Source organism: Oncorhynchus nerka, linkage group LG15 (assembly GCF_034236695.1).
Source record: "Oncorhynchus nerka isolate Pitt River linkage group LG15, Oner_Uvic_2.0, whole genome shotgun sequence".
In the NCBI taxonomy this organism is placed as follows: Eukaryota; Metazoa; Chordata; class Actinopteri; order Salmoniformes; family Salmonidae; genus Oncorhynchus; species Oncorhynchus nerka.
The window spans coordinates 3,812,230-3,825,433 of NC_088410.1; the positions used below are offsets into that span (position 1 = coordinate 3,812,230).

Sequence of the window (13,204 nt, forward strand, 5' to 3'; positions counted from 1 at the left end):
CTCTGACCCCCTCCCTATAGGCTGTCTCGTCGTTGTCGATGATCAGGCCTAACACTGTTGTGTCATCGGCAAACTTAATGATGGTGTTGATGGTGGAGTTGTGCCTGGCCGTGCAGTCATGAGTGAACAGGTAGTATAGGAGAGCACGCACCCCTGATGGGCACCCATTTGAGGATCAGCATGGAGGATGTGTTGTTACCTACCCTTACCACCTGGGGGCGGCCCGTCAGGAAGTCCAGGATCCAGTTTTAGAGGGGGGTGTTTAGTCCTAGGGTCCTTAGCTTATTGATGAGCTTTGAGGGCACTATGGTTTTGAATGCTGAGCTGCAGTCAATGAATAGCAATCTCACATAGTTGTTCCTTTTGTTCAGGTATGAAAGGGCAGTGTGGAGTGCAATAGAGATTGCATGGGGCGGTATGCAAATTGGAGTGGGTCTAGGGTTTCTTGGATAATGGTGTTGATGTGAGCCATGACCAGCCTTTCAAAGCACTTCATGGCAACAGACGTCAGTGCTACGGGTCGGTAGTCATTTAGGAAGGTTACCTTAGTGTTCTTGGGCACAGGGACTATGGTGGTCTGCTTGAAACATGCTGGTATTACAGACTCAGTCAGGGACTGGTTGAAAATGTCAGTGAAGACACTTGCCAGTTGGTCAGCGCATGCTTAGTGTACACGTCCTGGTAACCTGTCTAGCCCTGCGGCTCTGTGAATGTTGACCTGTTTAAAAATCTTACTCACATCGGCTGCGGAGAGCATAATCACACAGTCGCCTGGAACAGCTGATGCTCTCATGCATGTTTCAGTGTTGTTTGCCTAGAAGCGAGCATAGAAGTTATTTAGCTCATCTGGTAGGCTCGTGTCACTGGGCAGCTCTCGGCTGTGCTTGTCTTTGTAGTCTGTGATAGTTTGCAAGCCCTGCCACATCCGACGAGCATCGCAGCAGGTGTAATACGATTTGATCTTAGTCCTGTATTGATGCTTTGCCTGTTTGATGGTTCGTCAGAGAGCATAACGAGATTTTTTATAAGCTTCCGCATTAGAGTCCCGCACCTTGAAAGTGGCACCTCAGTGCGAATGTTGCCTGTAAATCCATGGCTTCTGGTTGGGGTATGTACGTACAGTCACTGTGGGGACGACGTCATCGATGCACTTATTGATGAAGCCAGTGACTGATGTGGTGTACTCCTCAATGCCATCAGAAGAATTTTGGAACATATTCCAGTCTGTGCTAGCAAAACAGTCCTGTAGCTTAGCATCTGCTTCAGAAGCATCTTTCTTATTGGTCGAGTCACTGGTGCTTCCTGCTTTAGTTTTCGCTTGTAAGCAGGAATCAAGAGGATAGAATAATGGTCAGATTTGCCAAATGAGGGAGAGCTTTGTACGCGTCGCTTTGTTTGGAGTAAAGGTGGTCTAGAGTTTTTTCCCCCCCTCTGGTTCCACATTTAAAATGCTGGTAGAAATGAGGTAAAAGGATTTGACTTTCCCTGCATTAAAGTCCCCGGCCACTAGGAGCGCCGCCTCTGGATGAGCGTTTTCCTGTTTGCTTATGGCCGTGTACAGCTCGTTGAGTGAGGTTTTAGTGCCAGCATCGGTTTGCGGTGGTAAATAGTTAGCTACGAAGAATATAGATTAAAACTCTCTAGGTAGATAGTGGAGTCTACAGCTTATCATGAGATACTCTACCTCAGGCGAGCAAACCTTGAGACTTCCTTCGATATTGTGCACCCAGCTGTTGTTTACAAATATAAATAGATCGCCACCACTTGTCTTAATTAATAGAGGCTGCTGTTTTATCCTGCCGATACAGTGTATCCCGCCAGCTGTATGTTATTCATGTCGTCGTTCAGTCACGACTCTGTGAAACATAAGATATTACAGTTTTTAATATCCTGTTGGTAGGACATTGATTATATACATAAACATCTATGTACTTACAGAAATGAGCTCTTCTTCTGAGTGGGTGAAAGGATGGATGGCTGGAAGGTACATCAGGAGAGCTCTTCTGAGTGGGTGAAAGGATGGATGGCTGGAAGGTACATCAGGAGAGCTCTTCTGAGTGGGTGAAAGGATGGATGGCTGGAAGGTACATCAGGAGAGCTCTTCTGAGTGGGTGAAAGGATGGATGGCTGGAAGGTACATCAGGAGAGCTCTTCTGAGTGGGTGAAAGGATGGATGGCTGGTAGGTAGACAGGATGGACAGCATCAGGAGAGAGTGGGTGAAAGGATGGATGGCTGGTGACAACACAATCAGTCAGAACATCAGGAGAGCTCTTCGTGTGAAAGGATGGATGGCAGAACATCAGGAGCTCTTCTGAGTGGGTGAAAGGATGGATGGCTGGTAGGTAGACAACACAAGGTGAAAGTCAGAACATCAGGAGAGCTCTTCTGAGTGGGTGAAAGGATGGATGGCTGGTAGGTAGACAACACAACGTGTCAGTCAGAACATCAGGAGAGAGTATTTTTCCAGGTTAGAACAGTAACTGGAATGCATGCACTTGTGAACAATTGGCTTCCACACACCTCATTGGTTAATATTCACTGTAGCAGAAACCTCTGTTGGGTTGGTAGAATGTGGAAAGAAGTGCTGAGTAGGTCCAAACTGCTCCTACACGGTGTAACAGTACTGAGTAGGTCCAAACTGCTCCTACACGGTGTAACAGAACTGAGTAGGTCCATACTGCTCCTACACGGTGTAACAGAACTGAGTAGGTCCAAACTGCTCCTACATGGTGTAACAGTACTGAGTAGGTCCAAACTGCTCCTACACGGTTTACTAGTACTGAGTAGGTCCAAACTGCTCCTACACGGTGTAACAGTACTGAGTAGGTCCATACTGCTCCTACACGGTGTACTAGTACTGAGTAGGTCCAAACTGCTCCTACACGGTGTAACAGTACTGAGTAGGTCCAAACTGCTCCTACACGGTGTAACAGTACTGAGTAGGTCCAAACTGCTCCTACACGGTGTACTAGTACTGAGTAGGTCCAAACTGCTCCTACACGGTGTAACAGTACTGAGTAGGTCCAAACTGCTCCTACACGGTGTAACAGTACTGAGTAGGTCCAAACTGCTCCTACATGGAGTAACAGTACTGAGTAGGTCCAAACTGCTCCTACACAGTGTAACAGTACTGAGTAGGTCCAAACTGCTCCTACACGGTGTAACAGTACTGAGTAGGTCAAACTGCTCCTACACGGTGTAACAGTACTGAGTTGTATTCATTATGGAAAAGTACTAGAACGTTCAATTAAATATTAACGGTGCTGTTCTGAGCGACTAGTTGAAAAACAGGGAGGGAGTTGTGGGTTCAAAATGGACCACTGCCTTTAAAATGCATTACTCATTACCCAGAGAAAACTAACCAATGAGGTGGGTCGTTCCACATTCTACCAACCCAACAGATGTTTCTACTACAGTGAATATTAACCAATGAGGTGGGTCTTTCCACATTCTACCAACCCAACAGATGTTTCAATAGTGAATATTAACCAATGAGGTGGGTCGTTCCACATTATACCAACCCAACAGATGTTTCAACAGTGAATATTAACCAATGAGGTGGGTCGTTCCACATTCTACCAACCCAACAGATGTTTCTACAGTGAGTATTAACCCAAATGGAAATGTCCCTTGACTGTGTTACCCTCCCAGCCACCAGGTGGCGACGTGCCTGTTTCAGGGCAATGCTGCCGGTGTGACGTATAATCTAATGGACGGGACGCTTCTTCAAAAAACAAAAGCGAGTTATTCACCTCCGTAGCTTTCGAGCACCTCGGTATCTTACTAGCCAACATAGACGATAAAATTGCAGAGCTTTAAACGCTTTCGGTGTATATTAGCCACTGTGTTTTAAACACACTTGTCGTATCTATTAGCTAGTTACACCATTGAATTTAATATGTACGTTGTTGTTAGCTAGCTAGCTGGGTAAATTAGCAGTAGTGCTAGTCTTGTCACTAATGCTAACCAGCTAACATCCCAACCATGAGCTCACTAATCGACTCCCCTCCTAAAGAGGTGATCTGCTGGACGGAGAAAGAAACTCTGGGGCTGAACATTGTCGTGAAAGAGGAGAAGGAAGAAGAGGATGTCACAGTAAAACAAGAAACTGAGGTTGAGGCTGTTACAGTGAAAGAAGAAGAGCAAGACGTTAAATTGACAGAAGATGAAGACGCGTTCAGAGTGAAAGAGGAGGAGGATGTTACAGTAAAAGAAGAGGAAGAGAAAGAGGAGAATGCCGTTTTTGGATTGGGGGAGGTGACTGTCACATTGGAAGAAGAGGAGAAAGGAGATCTGATTAACAACAGTGAGTAATATCTTAAATACAGGGAAGACGAGACAAGGAAGGATAATTTTGATCTAATTTTGATCTGGATGAAATGTAATAAAAATAATAATTACCAGGTTATTTAAAATCCGATGAAGTTCGTTTTGTGCCAACAGAAATAAAGGGTTAAATGTGTGCCCAAAAAAAAACAAAAAATATTTCCTGATCTTTTATATCTGCTAGATCTAGGACACTTCAAAACCTGATTAATCAACATTTTGACTGTCATGAGTGTGTTGTTAAAATGCGTTTCTATGGGCTTTAGTAGTAAAGGACAAATAAAATATTTTATCAAATGTTTAAATATTTTGTGGGGGTGGGGGCTAAAGGGATCCTACAATTCTTAATCTAATAGCTAAGTGATCAATGGCATCACCATCTTAAAACAATTCCACATTCCCCATGTTGGAAATGATGGAAAATTGATAATTTCTGTCAAACAGTAACACTGTTTCTTTTCTTAACCTTTTGTAACACAAGTTACTGTTTTAAATGACCCAAGATAAACAGATATTAAAACATTTGTACACATTTTTTTTTGTCAAATTTACTTTTTACAAATATGTGTTCCATGTTTTGAACAGTCATTTAGATTTCATCCATTCCATGTTTTTCATTCAAAAGTTGTGAGTGTCTGTGATAGGCTGAGAAATTAGCATTTGGGCTAATCTGACGACCTAAAATAGCCACTTATAAGGAACGCTGTGGTCTCTGGAACTCAACTCCGTTATAGACAATGGAACGCTATGGACTCTGGAACTCAACTCCGTTATAGACAATGGAATGCTGTGGACTCTGGAACTCAACTCCATTATAGACAATGGAACGCTGTGGGCTCTGGAACTCAACTCCGTTATAGACAATGGAATGCTGTGGGCTCTGGAACTCAACTCCGTTATAGACAATGGAATGCTGTGGACTCTGGAACTCAACTCCGTTATAGACAATGGAATGCTGTGGACTCTGGAACTCAACTCCGTTATAGACAATGGAACGCTATGGACTCTGGAACTCAACTACAGCTCAACGGCAGAGTCATGTCCTAAGTGTAAAACGAACGGTGACTCCATGATTCAGGCCTTCTGCGAATGCTATAAAGTCCAAACATTATATTGTTAGATTAAAGGACTAACTCTGTTTGGCTTGAAACATTCTTCCCCACCTCAAGTTCAACTGTCAGAGTCAGTCCTATAATAACCACACCAAAACATTGTCCTATAATATCCACACCAAACCATAGTCCTATAATTTCCACACCAAACCATAGTCCTATAATATCCACACCAAACCATAGCCCTATAATATCCACACCAAACCATAGTCCTATAATATCCACACCAAACCATAGTCCTATAATATCCACACCAAACCATACCCCTTATGCACCATTCCAGCCCCATCTTAACCCCTTATGTACCATTCTAGCCCCATCTTAACCCCTTATCTCCCATTCCAGCCCCATCTTAACCCCTTATCTCCCATTCTAGCCCCATCTTAACCCCTTATCTCCCATTCTAGCCCCATCTTAACCCCTTATCTCCCATTCTAGCCCCATCTTAACCCCTTATCTCCCATTCTAGCCCCATCTTAACCCATTATGCACCATTCCATCCCCATCTTAACCCCTTATCTCCCATTCTAGCCCCATCTTAACCCCTTATGTACCATTCTAGCCCCATCTTAACCCCTTATGTACCATTCTAGCCCCATCGTCACCCCTTATCTCCCATTCCAGCCCCATTGTAACCCCTTATCTCCCATTCTAGCCCCATATTAACCCCTTATGCACCATTCTAGCCCCATCTTAACCCCTTATGTACCATTCCAGCCCCATCTTAACCCCTTATCTCCCATTCCAGCCCCATCTTAACCCCGTATCTACCATTCCAGCCCCATCTTAATCCCTTTTGTACCATTCTAACCCCATCTTAACTTAACCCTTTATGTACCATTCTAGTAGCCAGCCAACAATTGGCCACTAGATTATACAATATGCTTTTTTCCAGTGGAGATTAGTTGATGAATTTCCTGGCAGGGCTGTAGAACAGTGGATGTGTAGGGATAATTCAAATGGAACTGTCATTAACCAATCGGCATCCAGGATCCAAATGTAAAGTTGAATAATGAGGGATCTAGTCATCAAATCAGATTTTATTTGTCACAGGTACCGAATACAACAGGAACACAACCAGCCCTTAACCAACAATGCAGTTTTAAGAAAAATAAGTGTTAAGTAGCAAATAGATGAATAAAAACAAATAATTAAATAAAAAAATAATAATTAAAGAGGAAGCAGTAGACTGTGACAGAAACATGACGTACAAACTAAGTTACAAATAATGTGAAACAACACACACAAATACACAATTGGTTAAGAGCCTGTTTAACGGCAGCCATCTCCTCCTGCGCCACTATATTTTACAACAGGGCAATGGATTAAACCTCATAGGAAGAGCAGATTTCATTCAGGTCTCTCTGTTTAACTAAATACTCTTGTCTTTGGCAGGAGAGAGACCAGACTCTCACTCTGACAGACGGAAGAAGAGTCCTTCAGGGGAACCAGACCCAGTGACGCCTAAACCAGGGAGACAACACCACTGCTCCCAGTGTAATTTGAGTTTTAAGTTTTTATGGAAGCTGAAACAGCATGAGAGGACACACACAGGGGAGAAGCTACACCACTGCTCCCAGTGTGGAAAGAGTTTTACCCTGTTAGGGAACCTGAAAAAGCACAAAGGAATACACACAGGAGAAAAGCATTTCCAATGTTCCCAGTGTGGAAAGAGATTTTCACGATCACAGCACCTAAAATCACATGAGAGAACACACACAGGGGAGAAGCCACACCACTGCTCCCAGTGTGGAAAGAGATTTACCCAGTTGGGGAGCCTGAAAAAGCATAAAGGAATACACACAGGAGAAAAACCTTTCCAATGTTCCCAGTGTGGAAAGAGATTTTCAGGATTGCATCACCTAAAATCACACGAGAGGACACACACAGGGGAGAAGCCACACCATTGTGCCCTGTGTGGAAAGGATTTTACCCAGTTAGGGAACCTAAAAAAACATCAGATGAAACACACAGGAGAAAAGCCTTTCCAATGTTCCCAGTGTGGGAAAAGATTTTCACGGTCACAGGAACTAAAATCACATGAAAGGACACACACGGGGGAGAAACCACACCACTGCTCCCAGTGTGGGAAAAGTTTTACCCAGTTAGGGAGCCTGAACAAACACAAGAGAATACACTCAGGAGAAAAGCCTTACCACTGCTCCCAGTGTGGAAAGAGTTTTTCCCAGTTAGGGAACCTGAACAACCATAATATAATACACACAGAAGAAAAGCCGTTCCAATGTTCCCACTGTGGAAAGAGATTTTCACGATCACAGGACCTAAAATCACATGAAAGGACACACACGGGGGAGAAACCACACCACTGCACCCATTGTGGAATGCGTTTTACCCAGTTAGGAAGCCTGAACAAACATAAGAAGAGAATACACTCTGGAGAGAAATCTTAACGTACTTTCCCAGTCAGAGGACCTGAAATCACATGACAGAATAGAGAGGCTGTGTTCTGACGTATGTTTTTGTTTTTTATTAAATGTTGATATGATTTGGATATTTTAAAATTACAATTATTAAATAGATTAGTAGAATGTGCATTTCTTGATTTTAACCTAGAAATGTTATGAATTTAGTAAAAAGCATTTTATCAAAGCAACATATCTTTTAATATAAATCTGAATATCTAGTGAATGTTCATTATATACATGATGTATTGTTACACCATGTAGGAGCAGTATAGACCTAGTCTGGAACCAATGGAACTCTTTTGGATAATGGAACACTTTCGGATAATGGAACCAATGGAACACTTTTGGATAATGGAACACTTTTGGATAATGGAACCAATGGAACCATTTTGGATAATGGAACCAATGGAACCATTTCGGATAATGGAACACTTTTGGATATGGGAACCAATGGAACACTTTTGGATAATGGAACACTTTTGAATATGGGAACCAATGGAACACTTTTGGATAATGGAACACGTTCGGATAATGGAACCAATGGAACCATTTTGGATAATGGAAACACTTTTTGGATAATGGAACCAATGGAACCATTTCGGATAATGGAACACTTTTGGATAATGGAACCAATGGAACCATTTTGGATAATGAAACACTTTTGGATAATGGAAGACTTTTGGATAATGGAACACTTTTGGATATGGGAACCAATGGAACACTTTTGGATAATGGAAGACTTTTGGATATGGGAACCAATGGAACACTTTTGGATAATGGAACACTTTTCCATTATCCAAAAGTGTTCCATTGGTTCCCATATCCAAAAGTGTTCCATTATCCAAAAGTGTTCCATTGGTTCCATTATCCGAAAGTGTTCCATTCATATCACCATATAATAAATGTTCCATTAGTCATCCAAAAGTGTTAATAATGCCACTTTAATAATCTTTTACGTATCTACGCATTACTCATCTCAAATGTATATAATGTATATATATATATATACTGTATCGAAAGCAGCACCAGCTAAGGGCACGACAAAACCTTTCCCCCCCTCAGGAGACTGAAAAGATTTGGCATGGGTCCCCAGATCCTCAAAACCTTTCCCCTCCTCAGGAGACTGAAAAGATTTGGCATGGGTCCCCAGATCCTCAAAACCTTTCCCCTCCTCAGGAGACTGAAAAGATTTGGCATGGGTCCCCAGATCCTCAAAAAGTTCTACAGCTACACCATCGAGAGCATCCTGACCGGTTGCATCAATGTCAAATCAAATCAAATGTTATTTGCCACATACACATGGTTAGCAGATGATAATGCGAGTGTAGTGAAATGCTTGTGCTTCTAGTTCTGACAATGCAGTAATATCCAACGAGTAATCTAACCTAACAATTTCACAACAACTACCTTATACACACTAAGTGTAAAGGAATGAATAAGAAAATGTACATTAAAAAATATATGAATGAGTGATGGTATAGAACGGCATAGGCATCACCGCCTGGTATGGCAACTGCTCTGCATCTGACCGTAAGAGGGTAGAGAGTATGGTGGGGCCAGGCTTCCTGACATCCAGGACCTGTATACCAGGTCCAGTCAGAGACTAAGACACTACAGTGGGTAGAGAGTATGGTGGGGCCAAGATTACTGCCATCCAGGACCTGTATATCAGGTCCAGTCAGAGACTAAGACACTACAGAGGGTAGAGAGTATGGTGGGGCCAAGATTCCTGCCATCCAGGACCTGTATACCAGGCGGTGTCAGAGGAAAGACCATAAAGTTGTCAGAGACTCCAGTCACCCGAGTCATAGACTGTTTTCTCTGCTACAGCACGGCAAGCGATACCGGAGCACCAAGTCTAGGAGCAAAAGGCTCCTTAACAGCTTCTAGCCACAAGACTGCTGAACAACTAATCAAATGGCCACCGGACTATAACATTGATCCCCTTGTTTTGTACACTGCTGCTACTCGCTGTTTATTATCTATGCATTGTCACTTCACATGTACAAATTACCTCTAACCTGTACGCCCTGCACACTGACTCGGTACCGGTACCCCCTGTATATAGCCTCCACACTGACTCTGTACCGGTACCCCCTGTATATAGCCTCCATATTGACTCTGTACCGGTACCCCCTGTATATAGCCTCCATATTGACTCTGTACTGGTACACCCTGTATATAGTCTCCACATTGACTCTGTACCGGTACCCCCTGTATATAGTCTCCACATTGACTCTGTACCGGTACCCCCTGTATATAGTCTCCACATTGACTCTGTACTGGTACCCCCTGTATATAGCCTCCACATTGACTCTGTACCGGTACCTCCTGTATATAGTCTCCACATTGACTCTGTACTGGTACCCCCTGTATATAGCCTCCACATTGACTCTGTACCGGTACCCCCTGTATATAGTCTCCACACTGACTCTGTACCGGTACCCCTGTATATAGTCTCCACACTGACTCTGTACCAGTACCCCCTGTATATAGTCTCCACACTGACTCTGTACCAGTACCCCTGTATATAGCCTCCACATCAACTCTGTACCGGTGCCCCCTGTATATAGCCTCCACACTGACTCTGTACCGGTACCCCCTGTATATAGCCTCCACACTGACTCGGTACCGGTACCCCCTGTATATAGCCTCCACACTGACTCTGTACTGGTACCCCTGTATATAACCTCCACATTGACTCTGTACCAGTACCCCCTGTATATAGTCTCCACACTGACTCTGTACCGGTACCCCCTGTATATAGCCTCCACATTGACTCTGTACCGGTGCCCCCTGTATATAGCCTCCACATTAACTCTGTACTGGTACCTCCTGTATATAGCCTCACATTGACTCTGTACCGGTACCCCTGTATATAGCCTCCACATTGACTCTGTACCGGTATCCTCCTGTATATAGCCTCCACATTGACTCTGTACTGGTACCCCCTGTATATAGCCTCCACATTGACTCTGTACTGGTACCCCTGTATATAGCCTCCACATTGACTCGGTACTGGTACCCCTGTATATAGCCTCCACATTGACTCTGTACCGGTACCCCCTGTATATAGCCTCCACATTGACTCTGTACCAGTACCCCTGTATATAGTCTCCACATTGACTCTGTACCAGTACCCCCTGTATATAGCCTCCACATTGACTCTGTACCAGTACCCCTGTATATAGTCTCCACATTGACTCTGTACTGGTACCCCCTGTATATAGCCTCCACATTGACTCTGTACCGGTACCCCCTGTATATAGCCTCCACATTGACTCTGTACCGGTACCCCCTGTATATAGTCTCCACATTGACTCTGTACTGGTACCCCCTGTATATAGTCTCCACACTGACTCTGTACCCCCTGTATATAGTCTCCACATTGACTCTGTACTGGTACCCCTGTATATATAGTCTCCACATTGACTCTGTACTGGTACCCCCTGTATATAGCCTCCACATTGACTCTGTACCGGTACCCCCTGTATATAGCCTCCACACTGACTCTGTACTGGTACCCCCTGTATAGCCTCCACATTGACTCTGTACCGGTACCTCCTGTATATAGCCTCCACATTGACTCTGTACCGGTACCCCTGTATATAGCCTCCACATTGACTCTGTGCGGGGTACCTCCTGTATATAGTCTCCACATTGACTCTGTACCGTACCTCCTGTTTATAGCCTCCACATTGACTCTGTACCGGTACCTCCTGTAGTCTCATTAGCCTACCCACATTGCCTCTGTACCGGTACCCTCCTGTATATAGCCTCCACATTGACTCTGTACCGGCCTCCTGTATATAGCCTCCACATTGACTCTGTACCGGTACCTCCTGTATATAGCCTCCACATTGACTCTGTGCGGTACCTCCTGTATATAGCCTCCACATTGACTCTGTACCGGTACCCCCTGTATATAGTCTCCACACTGACTCTGTACCGGTACCCCCTGTATATAGCCTCCACACTGACTCTGTACCAGTACCCCCTGTATATAGTCTCAACACTGACTCTGTACCGGTACCCCCTGTATATAGCCTCCACACTGACTCTGTACCGGTACCCCCTGTATATAGCCTCCACACTGACTCGGTACTGGTACCCCTGTATATAGCCTCCACACTGACTCTGTGCAGTACCCCCTGTATATAGCCCCCACATTGACTGTACTGGTACCCCTGTATATAGCCTCCATATTGACTCTGTACTGGTACACCCTGTATATAGTCTCACATTGACTCTGTACCGGTACCCCCTGTATATAGTCTCCACATTGACTCTGTACTGGTACCTCCTGTATATAGCCTCCACATTGACTCTGTACCGGTACCTCCTGTATATAGTCTCCACATTGACTCTGTACTGGTACCCCCTGTATATAGCCTCCACATTGACTCTGTGCTTCAGTACCCCCTGTATATAGTCTCACACTGACTCTGTACCGGTACCCCCTGTATATAGTCTCCACACTGACTCTGTACCAGTACCCCCCTGTATATAGTCTCCACACTGACTCTGTACCAGTACCTCCTGTATATAGTCTCCACACTGACTCTGTGCCGGTACCCCCTGTATATAGCCTCCACACTGACTCTGTACTGGTACCCCCCTGTATATAGCCTCCACACTGACTCGGTACCGGTACCCCCTGTATATAGCCTCCACACTGACTCTGTACCGGTACCCCTGTATATAACCTCCACATTGACTCTGTACCGGTACCCTGTATATAGCCCCCACATTGACTGTACCGGTACCCCCTGTATATATAGCCTCCATATTGACTCTGTACTGGTACACCCTGTATATAGTCTCCACATTGACTCTGTGCCGGTACCCCCTGTATATAGTCTCCACATTGACTCTGTACTGGGTACCCCTGTATATAGCCTCCACATTGACTCTGTACTGGTACCCCTGTATATAGCCTCCACATTGACTCTGTACCAGTACCCCCTGTATATAGTCTCCACACTGACTCTGTACCGGTACCCCCTGTATATAGTCTCCACATTGACTCTGTACCGGTACCCCCTGTATATAAGCCTCCACATTAACTCTGTACTGGTACCTCCTGTATATAGCCTCCACATTGACTCTGTACCCCGGTACCCCTGTATATAGCCTCCACATTGACTCTGTACCGGTATCCCCTGTATATAGCCTCCACATTGACTCTGTACCGGTACCCCCCTGTATATAGCCTCCACATTGACTCTGTACCGGTACCCCTGTATATAGCCTCCACATTGACTCTGTGCCTGGTACCCCCTGTATATAGCCTCACATTGACTCTGTACGGTACCACCTGTATATAGCCTCCACATTGA

General features: G+C 44.5%; 1 pseudogene; it reads left to right on the forward strand.

Annotated features, from left to right (window-relative positions):
- Positions 1-8,403, forward strand: part of LOC135560303 (zinc finger protein 502-like) — a 55,744-nt pseudogene extending 47,341 nt beyond the window's left edge.
- The last annotated feature ends 4,801 nt before the right edge of the window (positions 8,404-13,204 follow it).